The sequence below is a fragment of the Pleurodeles waltl genome, chromosome 1_2 (genome assembly GCF_031143425.1).
Source record: "Pleurodeles waltl isolate 20211129_DDA chromosome 1_2, aPleWal1.hap1.20221129, whole genome shotgun sequence".
Taxonomy (NCBI): domain Eukaryota; kingdom Metazoa; phylum Chordata; class Amphibia; order Caudata; family Salamandridae; genus Pleurodeles; species Pleurodeles waltl.
Window position 1 is genome coordinate 1,267,047,542 of NC_090437.1, and position 20,522 is coordinate 1,267,068,063.

General features: G+C 44.9%; 1 long non-coding RNA gene across 1 annotated transcript; it reads left to right on the forward strand.

The window, feature by feature from the left end:
* The first annotated feature begins 665 nt into the window (after nt 1-665).
* On the forward strand, nt 666-12,609 carry LOC138296191 (uncharacterized). Its single transcript, XR_011203786.1, has 3 exons — nt 666-755; nt 3,077-3,146; nt 11,460-12,609. It is a non-coding gene; the product is annotated as an uncharacterized lncRNA (long non-coding RNA).
* Nucleotides 12,610-20,522: the final 7,913 nt, after the last annotated feature.

Sequence of the window (20,522 nt, forward strand, 5' to 3'; positions counted from 1 at the left end):
GAGTTATCTCAAGTAACTATAACTTGTGCCCTTAAGTAACTATAACTCGCGCCTTCGTCATACACTGCTAATTACACCACAATTTACGGCACTCATAACATCTTTGACAACATCATTGATGAAATCTAATGTAATATTTGCAGTAACATTTTTGATGAAAATACTGTTCATGGCAGGGACTCGAGTTAAAGATACCTTACGGCACGAGTTATAGTTACAATATAAATCATTTGTTGTTAAGGTGATTTTACCCTGTGAAAAAGACTGGGATTTCTTGAGTTATGTTTGAGAGAAAACTGTTTTCTCATGATTTTCCCATAGATGTTATGGAAGGTGCTCCAGAAGCTAAAATGGGAGCATATTTTCTGTAAATTCACATTATCTTTCTCAGCCATATGAGAATGAGGCCTTCCAGAGTGTTCCAAAAAAAATGATAAAAGTGCGCACAACTGAAGCCATCTTGATTGAATCAATCTGGTAGAACTTAAAACATTTAATTTAGAAAGTAACAAAATGAGGGAGTTCATTTTGTCAAAGAAAGTATGGTTAGTGCCGTAGAAGGAAAAATTAGGACATGTTTTAAGTGAGTTCTCAAATATCTTCCTGTTCTTCTTCCACCGGAGTAGCCTGTCAGTTGATTCCCTTGTGTTCTACTGCAGCCTTCCAGAGTGTTCTAAAGAACAACTAGAGCGCTAGCAGTCTTCCTAATGAGAAAAGTGTGGCACACCTGAAGTCTTCTTGAGTGAATCAAACAGGTAAAACTTAAAATATTTAATTTAGAAAGCACGAAAGTGAGGGGTTTCATTTTGTCGTAGCAATTATGGTTAGTGCTGTAGAAAGAAAAATTAATTCACATTTTAAGTGAGTTCTCAAATATCTTCCTCTTCTATTTCATTAAATCATTCTGACATGTAGACTGAAGCATGCATATTCTGAATTAATGTCAAAAGTGTGGCACATCTGACAGCCATTATTATGCAATCGAACTGGAAAACTGAAAGCATTTTCTACTGTGGATACTGCAGTAAATGAGGAGATTAAGGAGCTTCGTAACAAAGGAGTCTCCCAAGATGGTCACCAGAGAAAAAAGAGCCCAAATGTAGCACAAATATCACCCAAATATAGGCCAAGTATAGCCCAATGATAGAAGTGTGCAATACTTTTTTTGTTTTTTTGTAGTTTTATATAGCACCGGCTTGACCCAAATGTATTGGAGTGCTTTACATGGGCATTAGTTACATTATACAAGAACACATTCCTTTTGGGCTTAAGGCATGGGAAGATTAAGTGATGTGCCCAGAATCAAAGGATGTCGAGCTGATACTGAAACTCGAACCTGGTTCCCCAGTTGCCAAGCCTGCAGCTCTGGCTGTAACACCGCATTCTCTCCACCAAGTGAAACATTTAATCAAGTGATCAGCTGGATAAAAACATCAAGATAGCAAATAACTTAAAAGTGCTTTGTCGATATGTGAGAACTCAGAAAATATGTCCTCATTTTAGTATTTTAGAGAAATAACCATCATTTCTATGGTAATAAGACCCTCTCATTTTTATAATTTCCAAATGAAATACTTTAGGTATTACAGTTTTGATTACATCAAAATGATGTCAGGCATGCCAAACTTTTGTAATAAAAATAGAATATTAGTAATCTAGCTGTTCATTAGAATACTGCAGGGAGGCAGATGTCAAGGGCACAGACTTGGATAATTTATGGCAGGGAGGAGGCTGCATAGGCAAAATGTTGACGGTGCTGGGCAGGCGGGAAGGACAGTGGCAGCACAAGGGACCATGGAAGGCAGGGGAAAGGAGGGTGAGGGCAACAAATCAACCATGCAGGACAGCCAAGAGATGTTGTGGCAATATACCAGACCATTGAGGGCAGAAGGAAGAGGCCATGGCAGTACAACCATGCATGCCAACAGACTCGATTCGGACAGGAGATTCCTAATGATTTTAAGCCCAAAGGGTCTTTATTTTATCTGTCTCCTGCCTTTAATCATATCTTTTTCAATGTAAGTCAATGAGGAAAATCAATTCTCCAGGTTTTATTTTCAAATCTGACCATTCTGGACAGACAGGAGGGTCAGTTGCAGCATAATAGGCCATGAAGGGCAGGAGGCAGGGGGCAAGGGTATGACGACAGACCAGGCAAGGCAGGAGGGAGGGGATAGGAGCCTGTACATGGAAAAAGGAGGGTACGGGCAAGGACGCAGGGTTGGAGCAGCAAGCTGACCATGGATGGCAGACAGAATGGGCACTGCAAACACAACACACCATGGAACAGTAAGACTATAATGGCATACACACATACAACAGAGGGAAGGTGGGAGGGGGTCAGGGGCAGCAAGTTAACCACAAAGGGCAGGTGAAAGGGGGCAGCAGCACAGAAGGCCATGTATTGCAAATGGGAGGGTTAGTGGCAGCACAACGACCACAGAGGGCAAAAGAGCATGGGTAGAGCCATGCACAAAGGATTATGGAGGACAAAAGGGATGGGTAGGGGATGGACACAGGCAAGAAGGGTCAGGAAAGGAGCTTCACAACAGGCCATGGCTGCTAGGCAGGAAGAGCAGTTGCAGCACAACAAAGCATGGAGGGCAGAAAGGAGTGCAAGCAAAAAATATATTTATATATATACTATAACTTGGGCCATAACGTAACTATACTCATGTCCTCACCATGTATGGCTAATTACCCCAGATGTTACAACACTCATGACATCTTCTATGACGCCATTGATAATACCACTGTGACATTTGCAGTAAACTTATAGATGAGAAAACTGTGCATGGTAAGGGTGTGAGCCGTACTCACACCTTACGGCACAAGTTATAATTACTTGAAATAACTTGAACTGTAACAGCTGAATTTCTATGGTTTTGTACATGTACAATCTGAACCTAACTATAACATCCTTGTAACATTTGTTTTTTCAGTGAATATATAGTAGTAGTATATATACAGTGGGTAGTTATAGTTAAGACCTAGTTTCCATTGGAAAAAAACATTTTTTAACTTGGCTATATCTTTGGCGCTGTTTGATGGATCTTTATGAAATTTTCCAAAACAGGTGTGCTCGAGGATCCTTGTTGTACATCGAATGTTTCAGGGTGATCCGTCAAGCGGAGGTTAAGAAAAAGGTGGGTCAAAAAAAGTGTTTTTCCCATGTTAATTCCCATAATGATTTTGAACATGGCCAAAGCCCAAAACGCTGGGTAAAATTACCTTAAATTTATTCCTCAAAGCATGGTTTTTGTCATTTGGTGTAAATCCATTAGGTAGTTTTGGAGTTTTTAAAGGAAAAAGAAATGTCTGTATCCAGAGGAGCTGATCCTCCCGGGACCCTCCTCGGTTCCTCTTTGGATCCTCCTCAAATTTGGAAGGAAAAGCAAGGCCCTGATTGGCTGGCTGCAACTAGACAGAAAAGTTGCGGCTGACATTTTGTTTCTCCCATTGGCTGAAGGTGGGAGTAAAACAGTGTAAAAACCTATAAATGGGTCTGCATGCAGGTATCCTCACCCCATTGGATACATGGAGGGGTCATGGGCAGAAAATAGCCCAATTATTTTTTGGGGATGATCAGCAGATGCCAGAATCCTCCTCAGATTCTCCTTCGATCCTCTTCAAATCCAGAGGAAAAACAAGGCCCTGATTGGCTGGTCGCAACCTGACAGAAATATGCGTGTTAAAAACAGCCATAGAATTTCACTGACAAAGACAAAGGTTAGAAGGGTGTTATAGGTTAGGTTGATGTTTTACTCATATAAAACCCTACAAATTCAGCAGATATAGTTATAGTTACACTTATCTGAAGAAACTGTAACTGGTGCTGCAGAGTAACTTTGGGCAATGAGTTATAGTTTCTTAACTACAAGTTTAACTACAACTGCTGAATTTCTACGGTTTTGTATGAGTAAAACAGCAACCTGTTAGTCCCTGTAACCTTTGATGATTTTTAAAAATTGGCAATATGCATGTTTGTATTTACAAGTTCTGCTTGTTTATAAATGTGGGCGCTGCAAGAACTCACTGGATCAAAAAAATGATGTATGGCAGTCGTGGTTAATGTTTGACATGTATAAAGACACTGCACATAGGAAGGCATTTGAAAGATTTTGAATGATAATGTTTTCTGAACTTGCTCGTCAAGATGTATTTCACCTTTGCAGGACATTACTCATCATGTATCATGTTGGACTTTTGCTTATGCAGGGTCATCCCCAGTCTTTTTCGCCTCCTGCCTCCTATTTTTTTCTGACATGTTGCTGTTGGCTTTTCAACTCTGAGCACTTTACCACTGCTAACCAGTGCTAAAGTGCATATGCTCTCCTGTTTAAAATGTATGTAAGTGGTTTATCCATGATTGGCATATTTGATTTACTAGTAAGTCCCTAGTAAGGTGCACTAGAGGTGCCAGGGCCTGTAAATCAAATGCTACTAGTGGGCCTGCAGCACTGGTTGTGCCACCCACATAAGTAGCTCTGTAATCATGTCTCAGACCTGCCACTGCAGTGTCTGTGTGTGTATTCTTACACTGTAAATTCGACTTGGCAAGTGTACCCACTTGCCAGGCCTAAACCTTCCCTTTTCTTACATGTAAGGCACCCCTAAGGTAGGCCCTAGGTAGCCCCAAGGGCAGGGTGCAGTGTATGGGTAAGGTAGGACATATAGTAATGTGGTTTATATGTCCTGACAGTGAAATACTGCCAATTTCGTTTTCACTGTTGCAAGGTCTGTCTCTCTCTCATAGGATAAAATGGGGGCTACCTTTAAATATGATTAAAGTGTAGATTCCCCTAGAGAGTAGATGGACATGTGGAGTTTGGGATCCCTGAACTCACAATTTAAAAATACATCTTTTAGTAAAGTTGATTTTGAGATTGTGCGTTTGGAAATGCCACTTTTAGAAAGTGAGCATTTTCTTGCTTAAACCATTCTGTGACTCTGCCTTGTTTGTGGATTCCCTGTCTGGGTCAGTTTGACAGTTGGGTTGTTTTTCACCTCACACCAGACAGTGACACAAAGGGAGCTGGGGTGTGATCTGCATTTCCTGATTAGCCATCTCTGCTAGGAGGGAGGGGTGGAGTGGTCACTCTCATCTGAAAGGACTGTGCCTGCCTCTGACAATGCTGTCTCCAGCCCCCTGGTGTGTGTCTGAGGCCTTGCCTGGGCAAGGCAGGATTTCACAAGAAGGTGTGAGTCCCCTTTGAAGAAAGGTGACTTCAAAGACTAAAATGGGTATAAGAAGGGCACCCAAACTTACAAACTTTAGAAAACACTTCTGGAACCAAGAGGAACCTCTGCCTGGAGAAGAGCTGATAGCTGAGGAAAACGTGCTGCCCTGCCTGTGACTGTGCTTTGTGGAGCTTTCCTGCAGTGCTGCTTCTGCCAGAGTAAGAGGGCAAAGACTGGACTTTGTGTGCCTTCCATCTTGAAGAAGAAATCTCCAAGGGCTTGATGTAGAGCTTGCCTCCTGTTGTTGAAGTCTCAGGGATAGCAAAGACTTCTTCCTGCCAGCACCTGGAGTCTCTGGAGAGACCCCTACTCTGCTCTGTGGTGCCCTTCCAGTTCCTGGGACCCTGAAAGGAGAGGCTGGCAGCCTAAGGACAAAAATACACGCACCGAGCGCCGTGCGGAGAAAAGATCGACGCGAATCCGATCGCGTCTGAGAAAACGACACAACGCCGGTTCCGCAGCTGAGAAACGACGCCGCAGGAAACGCGACCGAAAAACCGACGCCCGGAGCAGGAGAAACGACGCGCAGCATCGCTGACGGAGGCTGAGAGATCGCACCCTGCGCCGCGGGACTTTCGGATCGTCGTGTGGCTGGCTTTTTCAACACGCACCGCCGTGCCGAGTTGTTTTCGACGCACACAGCCGTGCAGGGTTACTTTCGACGCACACCGCCCGTGCGGGGTTATTTTTGACGCAAACCAGGTACATTTACACGCTAGCAGCGCTAGTGTGTTGTTACAACTACCTAAAGACTCTTTTTATTTTAAACCTTTAAAAAATCATAACTTGACTTGTGTATGTTGGATTTTTGTCGTTTTGGTCTTGTTTTGTCTAGATAAATATTTCCTATTTTTCTAAACTGGTGTTGTGTCATTTTGTAGTGTTTTCATTAAGTTACTGTGTGTGTTGGTACAAATACTTTACGCCCAGCACTCTGAGGTTAAGCCTACTGCTCTGCCAAGCTACCAAGGGGGTAAGCAGGGGTTAGCTGAGGGTGATTCTCTTTTATCCTAACTAGAGTGAGGGTCCTTGCTTGAACAGGGGGTAACCTGACTGTCAACCAAAGACCCCATTTCTAACATTGGTGACCAGCGGTCGGGATTTGGACTTGTATTTGTACTTGACATACAGTAATTAAGTGTACACTACTGTTTTGATCTCAGACCACTACGTGACCACATACTACTTGTTTGGTGATCTTTTGATTTTTCTCTTAAGGACTCTTTTTATTCTACTTCCATGATTTTGCTGATCCCTTGACTGACTCTTTTTACTTCATTGGGAAATTATTTTTTTTCTGCCTTTTGGAACTTTGCACTTGTGACCATCATGTCTCAATCTGGAGATGCAACAGCTGGAGCTGTGTTTGAAATGGAGAAACTGAAGGAGTACTCAGTTGCTCAATTGAAACAGTTCCTTAAAGATCTTGACTGTCCCACTGAGAGCTCCACCAGGGAGGGGGAGCTGCAACAGGCACAGAGGGCTTGGGTGACAATCAAGAAGGCTGGAGGGCACACAGAGGAGGAGAATATGGGTGGGGAAGTGCAGAGGATACACAGTGGTGTAGTGGAGGAACCTGTTACGCCTGGGGGGAGGGTCCCCAGGAGGGATGGCAGGGTGTCACCCAAGGGTCTGACTCCTGAAGAGTTACAGGACAGACAGGCAGAGAGGGAGTACCAATGGGAGCTGAAAAAGCTCGATTGGGAGTTGGAAGAAAGGAGGAGGAACTTAGAGATTAAAAAAATGATTTATGCTTACGAGCTTAAATTGAAAGAGCTGGAAGTCATGAGGGCTGAGTCCAGCTGGAATGGTGGCAGCAACAATTGTATATCCAGTGATGCTGCAGAAGTGCACATGCCCAGAGAGGTGGTGCCCTACTTGAAGGAGGGAGTTAACACACGCCAGGAGGTTCAGGGGTATGAGGTAGCTCCAGTGATGCACAGGGTCCCTGAGGTGGATTGGGGAACTGGCATGGGGAGTCATATTCCTACTGGTGGGAGGGACACTCTACTGACTCTAGGTGAGAGTGACAGGGAGAGGGGTTCCCCCCAGGTAGAAGTCCTGGTTATGGAGTGTGAAGACATCCCAGAAGAGTGTGGGTTGAGTGTCAGGGACAGTCAGGTACTGTCTCACCAGTCTCAGGAGGGTGATGTGGGGTGCTTTGTCAAAGCAGAGTCACTGGATGGTTGGGTGAAGGGTACTTTGGTTAATTCATGCGAGGGGCTGAGTGATGTAATTGCTGGAGAGCATATGTCTAGTCCTTATTTTCCAGAGCTATGCCAACACCAGGTGGAGTGTGAGTTCTCTGACCCCAGGGAGCTTACAATGGAGGCAGACTTCTGGGTGAGTACCAGAGAGTCTGAAGAGGCATTTGGGGGTGCTCCTGAGAGGAGTGGTCTAGGTAGTTCCCAACCAGGTGAGGTAGGGAAGGATTGTAGTGTCCCAGGTAGGTCCCAGTGTAGTGGGATGGGTGAGGGACCCCATGTCCAGTCTCAGAGGAGAGGGAATGGGGATGGGTTGAGGCCCAAGGTGCCCGAGATCCGGTCCCAGGTCCTGGAGGGTTCCCTGCGGGAACACCAGGAGGGGAGCCTAGCCTGTACCATAGGGCCATCTGTTGAGGGAGACCCCACAGTGTCAGGAGAACTTGGGGGGGCGGCTGTAGCCAGCGTCCCACCAGTTCTGGTGTCTGGCAGTACCACTCCTAGTGAGGGGGTGCAGAAGTCCAGACAGAGGGTTGAGAGGGGGTTGCGGACCCCAGTGGAGAACCTGGAGGGTCAGGGGTCGGCTCTGAGAGCAGAGCCCCCCATGAATGACCTTGGTGAGACCATTTCTGGGCTGGGGGGAATCCAGACTCTGTCAGATGGGCAGAGGTCAGGGGACCTGCGCCAGCCAGACTCTTGTGTGGCCCTTCAGGACAGTGTGTCCCTTGAGGGGGGTAAGTGTGCCCCCCTGGAAGTCCTGGTGTGCCAGGCAATGGTTCAACCGCAGGGTGGTGACTCTGGGTTGAATGATCAGGTTCAGGGGGTAAACTCTGACCTGATGGGGGGTAAGTGTGCTCCCAAGGAAGTCCTGGTGTGCCAGGCAGTGGTTCAACCGCAGGGTGGTGACCCTAGGTTGGATGACCAGGTTCAGAGGGTAAACTCTGACCTGGTAGGGGGTAGGTATGCCCCCCAGGAAGTCCTGGTTTGCCAGGCAGTGATCCAGTCTGTGGGTACAGACCCTGGATTGGGAGGCCAGGTTAAGGGTGTCCCCCCTGACCTGGAGGAAGGGGCTACTGCTAACAGTGCCCCTACCATGTTGTCTTCTGGGGGGGCCACTCCTAGTTGGGTGGTTCAGGACCCCAGAGGAGAGGGCAGGGGGAGGGAAGCCTCACCCCTGGCCCTGGTCCAACCTGAAGGTACAGACCCCAGGTTGGAGGATCAGTTGCAGGTTAACATCCCTGCACTGGTGGAAGAATTGTGCAGGACTGCTTCTACAAGCACCCTGACAGTTTTTGACTCTGGGGGTGCCGCTTCTGCAGGGAGGTTACAGAGCCCCAGAGGGGAGGACCAGGGTCAGGTTGTCATCCCTGACCTGGTGGAAGAGAGAGTGGTCAAAGGGTGCCAGGCACCTGGGGCTACCACCCCCCACTCTCCACAGTCACAGTGGTTAGAGAGGCCTGAGGTCGGGCTCTCATCCCTGACAGTTGTCTGGGGCCACTGTGGCTTGCTGTCCTGGTGGACAGAGTTGCCCCTGGGGGGGGGGAGGACGAGAGTCACATCCCGGGGGTGGAGTGGGCAACACCACTGTGTTGGCCCTGGTGGTACTATCTGCCCATTGCAATACATCTGTGAGCAAAGTAAAGTTAGGTGTTGCACAGATGGTGTCTGTAGATGTGGAGAAGGGTTCCCCATGGGTTAGCTTAGTGGGCCCTGAGAGTATGGACAGAGGGATCCAACTGGAGTCAGGAAGGCGTAGAACTGGAACATGCCCCTGCTGTTGTGGGCCTGGGTCCCTGTTCTATCGCCCCAATCAGGGAAGTACATCAAGGTATTGATTGTTCTCCCCTGGCTTTAGGCTGGTAGGGGGTCGTGTTGGACTTTTGCTTATGCAGGGTCATCCCCAGTCTTTTTCGCCTCCTGCCTCCTATTTTTTTCTGACATGTTGCTGTTGGCTTTTCAACTCTGAGCACTTTACCACTGCTAACCAGTGCTAAAGTGCATATGCTCTCCTGTTTAAAATGTATGTAAGTGGTTTATCCATGATTGGCATATTTGATTTACTAGTAAGTCCCTAGTAAGGTGCACTAGAGGTGCCAGGGCCTGTAAATCAAATGCTACTAGTGGGCCTGCAGCACTGGTTGTGCCACCCACATAAGTAGCTCTGTAATCATGTCTCAGACCTGCCACTGCAGTGTCTGTGTGTGTATTCTTACACTGTAAATTCGACTTGGCAAGTGTACCCACTTGCCAGGCCTAAACCTTCCCTTTTCTTACATGTAAGGCACCCCTAAGGTAGGCCCTAGGTAGCCCCAAGGGCAGGGTGCAGTGTATGGGTAAGGTAGGACATATAGTAATGTGGTTTATATGTCCTGACAGTGAAATACTGCCAATTTCGTTTTCACTGTTGCAAGGTCTGTCTCTCTCTCATAGGATAAAATGGGGGCTACCTTTAAATATGATTAAAGTGTAGATTCCCCTAGAGAGTAGATGGACATGTGGAGTTTGGGATCCCTGAACTCACAATTTAAAAATACATCTTTTAGTAAAGTTGATTTTGAGATTGTGCGTTTGGAAATGCCACTTTTAGAAAGTGAGCATTTTCTTGCTTAAACCATTCTGTGACTCTGCCTTGTTTGTGGATTCCCTGTCTGGGTCAGTTTGACAGTTGGGTTGTTTTTCACCTCACACCAGACAGTGACACAAAGGGAGCTGGGGTGTGATCTGCATTTCCTGATTAGCCATCTCTGCTAGGAGGGAGGGGTGGAGTGGTCACTCTCATCTGAAAGGACTGTGCCTGCCTCTGACAATGCTGTCTCCAGCCCCCTGGTGTGTGTCTGAGGCCTTGCCTGGGCAAGGCAGGATTTCACAAGAAGGTGTGAGTCCCCTTTGAAGAAAGGTGACTTCAAAGACTAAAATGGGTATAAGAAGGGCACCCAAACTTACAAACTTTAGAAAACACTTCTGGAACCAAGAGGAACCTCTGCCTGGAGAAGAGCTGATAGCTGAGGAAAACGTGCTGCCCTGCCTGTGACTGTGCTTTGTGGAGCTTTCCTGCAGTGCTGCTTCTGCCAGAGTAAGAGGGCAAAGACTGGACTTTGTGTGCCTTCCATCTTGAAGAAGAAATCTCCAAGGGCTTGATGTAGAGCTTGCCTCCTGTTGTTGAAGTCTCAGGGATAGCAAAGACTTCTTCCTGCCAGCACCTGGAGTCTCTGGAGAGACCCCTACTCTGCTCTGTGGTGCCCTTCCAGTTCCTGGGACCCTGAAAGGAGAGGCTGGCAGCCTAAGGACAAAAATACACGCACCGAGCGCCGTGCGGAGAAAAGATCGACGCGAATCCGATCGCGGCTGAGAAAACGACACAACGCCGGTTCCGCAGCTGAGAAACGACGCCGCAGGAAACGCGACCGAAAAACCGACGCCCGGAGCAGGAGAAACGACGCGCAGCATCGCTGACGGAGGCTGAGAGATCGCACCCTGCGCCGCGGGACTTTCGGATCGTCGTGTGGCTGGCTTTTTCAACACGCACCGCCGTGCCGAGTTGTTTTCGACGCACACAGCCGTGCAGGGTTACTTTCGACGCACACCGCCCGTGCGGGGTTATTTTTGACGCAAACCAGGTACATTTACACGCTAGCAGCGCTAGTGTGTTGTTACAACTACCTAAAGACTCTTTTTATTTTAAACCTTTAAAAAATCATAACTTGACTTGTGTATGTTGGATTTTTGTCGTTTTGGTCTTGTTTTGTCTAGATAAATATTTCCTATTTTTCTAAACTGGTGTTGTGTCATTTTGTAGTGTTTTCATTAAGTTACTGTGTGTGTTGGTACAAATACTTTACGCCCAGCACTCTGAGGTTAAGCCTACTGCTCTGCCAAGCTACCAAGGGGGTAAGCAGGGGTTAGCTGAGGGTGATTCTCTTTTATCCTAACTAGAGTGAGGGTCCTTGCTTGAACAGGGGGTAACCTGACTGTCAACCAAAGACCCCATTTCTAACATATCATTGTATCGTTTCTCAGCCACGGATGATATAAACCGAATCAAGTCTCCTGTACCTCAGGCTAGAACATGCTTCAACTTTCATAAACGAAATAAATATGCCTGAACATAAAAGAAGACCACATTGTCAACCTCTCTCTGGGGTATGTCTCATCACGCTTTCACCGCATTTGCTTCATTGTTGTGTCTATGTCTGCAAACCACTGGAATGAAGAAATCTGTCAAGAGCATGCAGCTGTATTGCCCAAGAGAACAACTCTTCAAAGACAGACGTCAGAACATCAAACGAATGAGCAGACTTTTTTGTTCTCCGTGCAGAGCAGAGTATGACATTTTATCAATGTGTAATGCACTGTCAAATATTTAGATGTAAAATTACCAAACCCGCTGTCTGAATGGGAAGTAAATGGGTTTTGTTAGAAAAATGTCACCTTTATATGTTACAAATGGCTTACGCGGTAGGACTTCAGTATGTATGTTTTACGTTTGAGAGTACATTCATACAAAAAGAAAGTGTGCTGTTTTTACTTTGGGATTTGATTTCAATCCATTGCACTTTTTTAACCTGTTGATTGCAGTTAGAGCAATAGTCGTATCGTATTTAAACACAGCAAGATGATTGAACCATGTTATACATGTCTTGAATAAGAAACCACTCCATAAGCTATACATATTGTGAATAAGACATCATGCTATATACTTTTAAATAGGAGTCTGGGCTATACATGTTTTGAATAAGAAGCCATTCATTACTTTTGAATAAGAAAACGTGCTAAACATGTTTTGAATAAAAACCATGCTACGTAACTTTTGAATAAGATCACAGCCATAGGCTGTGGAAGCCACACATGTCCAGCAGATAGGACATCATTCTTAGCGATCTCTTAATTCCGATGGTGGCCCCATTAAAATTATAAGGTGATTTCTATTTTCACACAGAGATCTCTGTGAAAGTTTGGGGAAAGTGAGGAATTATTGGGGGAATCGGACATGCAATTACCGATTTATCGGGTCATTACTCATCTCTTAGTTGACCCTCAGGTTCCCCTGTCATTGGGCCTGGCTCACAAAGGTAAACATGCACTTTTGTGTAAGTTTACTATTGTTTTGGTATTCACAAGCGTCGAGTAGAAAAGTATTTTTATGATTGTGGAGACTCTGCAGTTGGAAGGGAGAAATGAGCACATAAAACGATAGGCCTATCGGGCACACATGTAGCGCCGAATGGCGCCCTCTGCAGCAGCATGTGAGCACAGCAACTTCAACAAGTAGGGCCTGACATGTACCACTGAAAAGTGCACAAGTCAGGTCAATGAGTGTGAGAACAGCAGCTTCCCCAGAACATGCCTGGAGCACAAAGCACCTGCTTTGTGTATGTTTAAATGCAACAAGAATTGTGTCATCATCACCGTGGGGGCAAGTTTATTCAGTATACTCCAGAAAGGAACTATTCAGTGACGGAGAGTCAGATAGGGAGGAAATGTGGCCTAGTGGCTAGAGCTGCTGACCTTGGAACAAGGGAAATCAGGCACCAGTCCTGTCAATCGTGCCCGATAGAGGATGTTGCATTGAAATTGTTCTGCAGTAGCACTGTCCACTGGTACAGATCAGACCTGCCACGTCAAAGCTGCTCATACTCCCCTGAGCTGGTTGCTGCTCTTTTGAAAGCCACTTATCCCCCTCTTCCTATTTTGTCTGGCCTAGAATCAGCAAAAATATTTTTATATTTTGACCATAGTGATATAACCTGTGATTCTTGGCTTCATAATCTAAGGAAAGTTAAACAACAAAAGAAAGAAACGCTTCTCTAGGATTGTAATGAAAGATTTTAGGAGAGAGAGAGATGTATTTTTAGACATGCATCATCTTCTGTATGGTTGTGCTTGGCTTGACGATTGTGGGCTTGTAGTCTTGCCTATATGAAAAGTATTAGGAGTCATGTAAGCAATAATGTGACAACAATGTTTAAGGATTGTATATACATGGGTTGGCCGGACATGTGTGGATTTGTACAATCATCCTCTAATCTGACCTATGTATGATCATCTGTGTGGGAATTGCAAGAGTAATCCCTCCACTAGGGCTGCACCATGCAGTTGATCAGTTTGCTTTAATGTAGCCATAAAACAGCAGAAAGTGGTACTATCAGACCAAGAATACCCTTGTCATGACTCAGGATCAGCATGCAAATGAAAGGAATGTAATAGGCGACAAGGTAGCTTGGTCCCGAACAAATTACCAAATACATTTTTTGCTGTTGAGCGATTTTAGGATCTGCACTTTTTCCCTGATAATCAGTGGTAACATACTAGTGCTCTACTTCTAAACACGGTATAATTGGCCTACACCTGATTGGTGCGTTTAATTTACCTATAAGTACCTAGTATGGTACTACATGTACCCAAGGCCTGTAAATTAAAAGGCTTCAGCACTCATTGTGCCACCTGCTAATTTAGTCTTGTAGAACATCCATACAAACCTACCCCTGCCCCTGAAACGTCTGTGTGTGCAGTTTTAAACTGCTATTTTAAACAGGGAGAAATACACCTGTTGCTAGGTCTAACCCTTCCTTGGTCATAATTCTAAGTCATCCCTATGGTAAGCCCTAAAGGCTATAAGGGCGGGGTTTTCTGAATTCAAAAAGTAGGATGTGTGCTTAAGCTTTACATCTCCTGACAGTGAAAAACTCCTAAAATCTTGTATCCCTGTTGTCAGGCCTATCCCTCCCATAGACTATTAATGGGTTATCTTATTAGAATTAATGTGTTAACTTCAGATTGGGAGCAGATAGGAAATTATGTCTACACTCAAATAAATTATAATTTAATATCATCGTTAACAGTAAAGCCAGATTTTAGATTATAATTATGAAAATGCCACTTTTAGAAAATTGCCATTTGCCTGCCCAAAGTTTCTGTGGCCTTTCTATGAGTTTCCAGCTCCCTGTGCCTATTAATTGTTCTGCATCAAGAATGTGCATTTGGCCCAAACCATGAACAATGGAACCTCTGTGTAGCTGAGAGATGGTCTTCTTGACAAGATGGTTGGGAAGGAGCTGTCTCCTACCCTGACTATATGTCAAAGGACCTTGCCTGCAGCACACAGAAAGGCACCTGTCACCAGTCTTGTTCTGCTTTGTGTCACCCTAGACAATTTTTAAACAAAACCAGGGGAAAGGAAGAAACTGACCAGAACCAGTTTTGGGGGTAGGTTGGGGAATTCTTAGACAAAGCTGCCATTAGTTATCTTCAGATATACTTTTTAAATCTTTTAAATGGCCCAAATTTGGACCGAATAAACTATTGATTGATTGATATCTTCAGAACCACTCATCAGAGCACTCTGGACATTTGGAAGATTCAGAAGAAGGACTGCCATGCTGCCAGGAGATAGCCCTTCTGCTTGAAATTCTGCCTTCCTTTCTGAAGAAAGAAGAATGGACCTCCTTGACTTGATCCCTAGCTACCCAGAGTGACTCCACCGGTCAGCTGGCAGACGAGCTACAGGGACACAAGCTTCTAGAGACCTCCCTGTAACTGGCCTGCTAACCAACTACAACCGGACCTACCTGGACCTCCCTGAGCCCTGCTGCTGGCCTCTGCTGGTGTCAGTCCTGATACCCAAGACTTGCCCCCCTCAGGTTTTGGGCCCTTGCTTGGCATTATTGAGAGCTTGTCCACAAGAAAAAGCAGAACATCGTGATGTAAGGGTTACTTGTGACTGCAAACAGGCCCGTTTGTGTCAATACTCTGCCACCCGCAATTACCTCAACAGAAAGTTAAGCCTGGCTACTTTTGTGCCAAGCTGCGAGTTAATGTAGTGACTTATGGTTCACCCTGACAAGGATTGACAGGAGGCTTCACCCCCCTGCCCCCAACTGAAAACCTAATTTCATGCATGCAGCATATTCAACTTGACTTCTCGAACAAGGACTTTGGAACTATCAAAATAGTTGATTGGGCAGTCCTAAATCCAGCTATATGATCACCAGTTAATACTCTTTTTAAAGTAGAAACCAATACTTTTCAAACTGTTTATCTTTCATGGTGATTAATAAGACTGAATTCACAAACAGAAACACATTGGACATATGCACCTTATAGGACTGTATAGAAAACATTCAAATTTAAAATGCAAGTATTTTTTTTTAAAAGTTGATAGACATTATACATTGGTCCTATTTCTGAGAGAAAACTCTCAGCACACAGCTCAACAACCAACCAATAAATCCAATAATGTGATGGCCAGCCCTGTGCTTAGCTTAATAAATGAATAATAATTTAATCTCTCAGGACAATGAAATACTGCAGTTCAAATATGAATGCACTAAACAAGCTGTAATCTCATCTACAAATCTTATTGAAGCACTTAACCCCTAACAATACCTTCTGCCAGTTCTAGACGTTCTCCTAATATATATGGTCCCTCATATGACGTGTAGGCATAATCATTAATTAACTGTGAATAGATTAATTCAATAGTTTGTGGCACTGCGAGTTCATGCAGGCAAAGTCTATAGCTCTTAATGGCAGGCTTGCCTCTGTGATTATGTCTCTCGGTCTTTAGAACGAATACCTTGCTTGAGATGTGACTTTTGTGTCTGCCAACGTGCTCCTCCTGTAACAGACTAGATGATGCAAAGTAATAAATACAGCTTCTTTCTGTAAAGGCTTGTGGACCTGTGATTAAAGAAGCAAACCTGTATACAGGGTGCTCCTGTTAGGCAAATGCAGCTTTTTGGGCTGGATGCAGGGAGATGCTTGGTTTCAAGGGTTGCACCTCCTGGGCTCAATCTCGAACAGGTGTTCATCTTCAAAAGTTGTGGCCTCCTAAGATGGATCAGGGCTTTCCCATTGATGATGACAACAACTCCTCTTCTGTGCAAGCCCCAGAGTCAGGCAGCAGCACACTAGTCTCACTGCACAAAACATGAATGCTGGACAAAGTTGAATATCTTGCTTCAATTCAATATGGGAATTACTCATGAAACCTGGGAGACCATTCATGACACAGGTCATACAGCGGTCCTTCTGGATTTTCTCCACACCAAGAATCTGTTGGGCTTCTCTTCCTGGCTGGCTCCCCTATTGTAATGACCGGCACGTTATTTCTGTTCCTGAGAAGAAAGGAAGAAAGACTTTTGCTAGTAGGCAACATATCAGCTCCAACAGCAAGATGTGAAGATGTTAGAAATGGGATTTTTGGTTGGCAGTCAGGTTACCCCCTGTCCAAGCAAAAGCCCTCACTCTAGTCAGAGTAAGTCACACACAATCCAAGATTATCCTGTGCCCACCCTCTGGTAGCTTGGCACGAGCAGTCAGGCTTAACTTAGAAGGCAATGTGTAAAGTATTTGTGCAATAAATCATACAATACCACCATATAGCAGCACAAAGATACACCACACAGTGTTTAGAAAAATATATAATATTTATCAGGATAATTGTAGGTCAAAACGAATAAAGCTGCAATGTGAATTTGTAGAGATATCACTGAAAAGTGATATAAAGTGTCTTAAGTCTTTAAAAAGCAAACAAAGTCTCTTTCAAACACAAAGTACCTGGTTTGGAGTGGAAAATCTCCTCAGAGGGCCACAGAAGAAGAGATAGGTGGAAAAAGGGTGTGTGCGTCGATTTCTCCCCAGCACACACGGACTCGCGTCGTTATTTTTCACGCAGGGAAGTCGTGCGTCGTTTTCCGGCGCGCGGACAGTCTCTTTCTGTGGATCGCGGGGATTACCAGATGTCCCAGGTCTGTGCGTGGATTTTCCTGCTTGCTTTCCGGCTGCGCGTCGTTCTGCGGGGCTGCACGTCGAAATTTCGATCTCACGGCACGCGTCGCGTTGATTTCTCCTCTGGAGGTCGGGCAGCGTTGTCCTTGCGAAGCCGTGCGTTGAAGTTCCGGTCGTCCCGAAGGCGTCGCGTCGATCAGCGTCGGTGTGCGGCGTTTTTCTCGCCGCGGAACAAGCTGTGCGTCGAAAATTTCGGCGCACGGAGCGTCCAAGTGAAAAAGAGAAGTCTTTTTGGTCCTGAGACTTCAGGGAACAGGAGGCAAGCTCTATCCAGGCCCTTGGAGAGCACTTTCACAGCCAGACAAGAGTTCAGCAAGGCAGCAGGCCAACAGCAAGGCAGCAGTCCTTTGTAGAAAGCAGACAGGTGAGTCCTTTGAGCAACCAGGCAGTTCTTCTTGGCAGGATTTAGTTTCTGGTTCAGGTTTCTTCTCCAGCAAGTGTCTGATGAGGTAGGGCAGAGGCCCTGTTTTATACCCAAATGTGCCTTTGAAGTGGGGGAGACTTCAAAGAGTGGCTAAGAAGTGCACCAGGTCCCTTTTCAGTTCAATCCTGTGTGCCAGGGTCCCAGTAGGGGGTGTGGCAGTCCTTTGTGTGAGAGCAGGACCTCCACCCTCCCAGCCCAGGAAGACCCATTCAAAATGCAGATGTATGCAAGTGAGGCTGAGTACCTTGTGTTTGGGGTGTGTCTGAGTGAATGCACAAGGAGCTGTCAACTAAGCCCAGCCAGACGTGGATTGTAAGGCACAGAAAGATTTAAGTGCAAAGAAATGCTCACTTTCTAAAATTGGCATTTCTAGAATGGTAATATTAAATCCAACTTCACCAGTCAGCAGGATTTTATATTACCATTCTGGCCATACTAAATATGACCTTCCTACTCCTTTCAGATCAGCAGCTACCACTTCAATACTGTATGAGGGCAGCCCCAATGTTAGCCTATGAAGGGAGCAGGCCTCACAGTAGTGCAAAAACGAATTTAGGAGTTTTATACTACCAGGACATGTAAACTACACAGGTACATGTCCTGCCTTTCACCCACACAGCACCCTGCTCTAGGGGTTACCTAGGGCACACATTAGAGGTGACTTATATGTGGAGAAAGGGGAGGTTTAGGCTTGACAAGTACTTTTAAATGCCAAGTCGAGGTGACACTAGTAGCATTTAATCTACAGGCCCTAGGCACAGAGAGTGCACATTACTAGGGACTTATAAGTAAATTAAATAGTCCAATCAGGTATGATTCAAGGTTACCATGTTTTAAGGGAGAGAGCATATGCACTTTAGCACTGGTTAGCAGTGGTAAAGTGCGCAGAGTCTAAAAGCCAGCAAAAACAGTGTCCAAAAAGTGGAGGGAGGCAGGCAAAAAGTTAGGGGTGACCACCCTAAGGCTGTCAGGTCTAACAGAAGACTTCAAGAAAAATGTGCCCTTGCTTCTGAGCCACTGGTTGTCAGGCAAACGCCAGTCCCTGGTTGTGAGAAAGTGGATTAATTCCATGGATAGTAGTCCACCGCAAATAATGTGACTATCCTTGTTAGGTACAGTAAACTTTTTCAGTAATTCAAACCTGAGCACAATCCGTGGTAGCTATGAGACACAGTAGCAGGCTTAGCTTAAGAAAATGTGCAACCATATAGAAATACCAAAACAATTCAAAAGGCAAAAACAAACATAATAATAATAACATAATAAAAATCCAGCTCCACGTTATGAAAATAGATACTGTTTTAATGAACTGAATGACACCAAAATGACAAATACATTTATAAAGTTATAGATGAAAATAGTGCCACAATTTGCAAACTGTGGGCAACTGGTCACACTAAACTGGAACAAGGGTAAGACTTAAGGGCAACCACAATGAAGCATTGGTCTGATATGGAGAAAAAGGTTCAGCCCAGTGTGAAGTTTTACATTCTGACCTAATCTCTGAAATTGAAGTCACAAATCCTCAGTGGGGAAAGGCAGCAGGCTGTGGTCAAGACGGGCTCCATGAAGCTGAATAGCCATTAGCATGACTTTTGGTGGGAAGGCTGAGAAATTCATAGATTGCAGCCAAGGAAGGTCCCTCACAGGCCAGATACTTTTCGTACTTTTGCCCTGTGAAGATTTCTACCTTTGGACTTAGTCACTTTTTGTGATGCCTGAATTTCTCCAGGAGAGCATGGTTGAAAACTATAGTTGAACAGGGATCCATGAGACACAATACCTTCTCTATGATGACCTACTAAAATGGATTTGGTGTTGCAGAAACCCCTAAATGGGAGCACCCTGAATCTTTGCCCCAGTGGCAACCCACCTTTGTTGAATTCACCTGGAAGGTTTTTCCCGGTCTGCTGCACAAAATCTTGAAAAAGCCATGCTTTTAGGGTTAGGCAGGAGGAATACTGCCAGGGAGACCAGATCCTCTGGGTTTGCGCCTGTTCCCACTATGTCCACCTCTTGGCAGCTCCAAACTCTACTAGCTATCATAGCACAGAGTTAAAGAATGGCCAAGGGGGGATGGGGTTTTAGGTTGGGAACAGCAGGGAAGGAGACCTGTGGGAGCAACAGTTAAGAACACAATAGCAAGATTATTCACATTGATTTTCATAAACTTTGTTCCAAATATTTATATACTGATAACATTAATGATCAAGGGCTTTTCTATAACATGACCTTATGAGCTCTGGGTACCTGGAAAATAGAGAAGGACTATGCAAACTTTCAGATAAGTGTTTTTAGAATAACATCTTATGCTCTGAACATTGACCTTTCTCAGGTTAGTTCTTGAAATAGCAACTACGTTATAACAAGAATCAACTAATACATACGTTTTCAATGAATGAACTGCGACAGACTCAGAAATGATACTTCAAGGTCACACTCTGTTCTGCATTTTAGAATTCAATTATCTAGAAATTATTATGCACTTTAATACCAAACTATGCATCAAGATTTCAATGCCTAGAAATGATCGCGCACTCTACCGATCTGAAACACAAGAGATAAATGCCAAGAATGAATAACACACACTGTTGCCGATTCGTACATCAAGATTCAAATGCCATGAAATGATCGCGCACTCTGCTGATCTGTGCTGCAAGAGTTAAATGCCAAGAATGAATCGCGCACACTGTTGCCGATTCGTACATCAAGATTCAAATGCCATGAAATGATCGCGCACTCTGCCAATCTGTACTGCAAGAGTTAAATGCCAAGAAGGAATCGCGCACACTGTCGCCGATTCGTACATCAAGATTCAAGTGCCATGAAATGATCGCGCACTCTTCCAATCTGTACTGCACGAGTTAAAT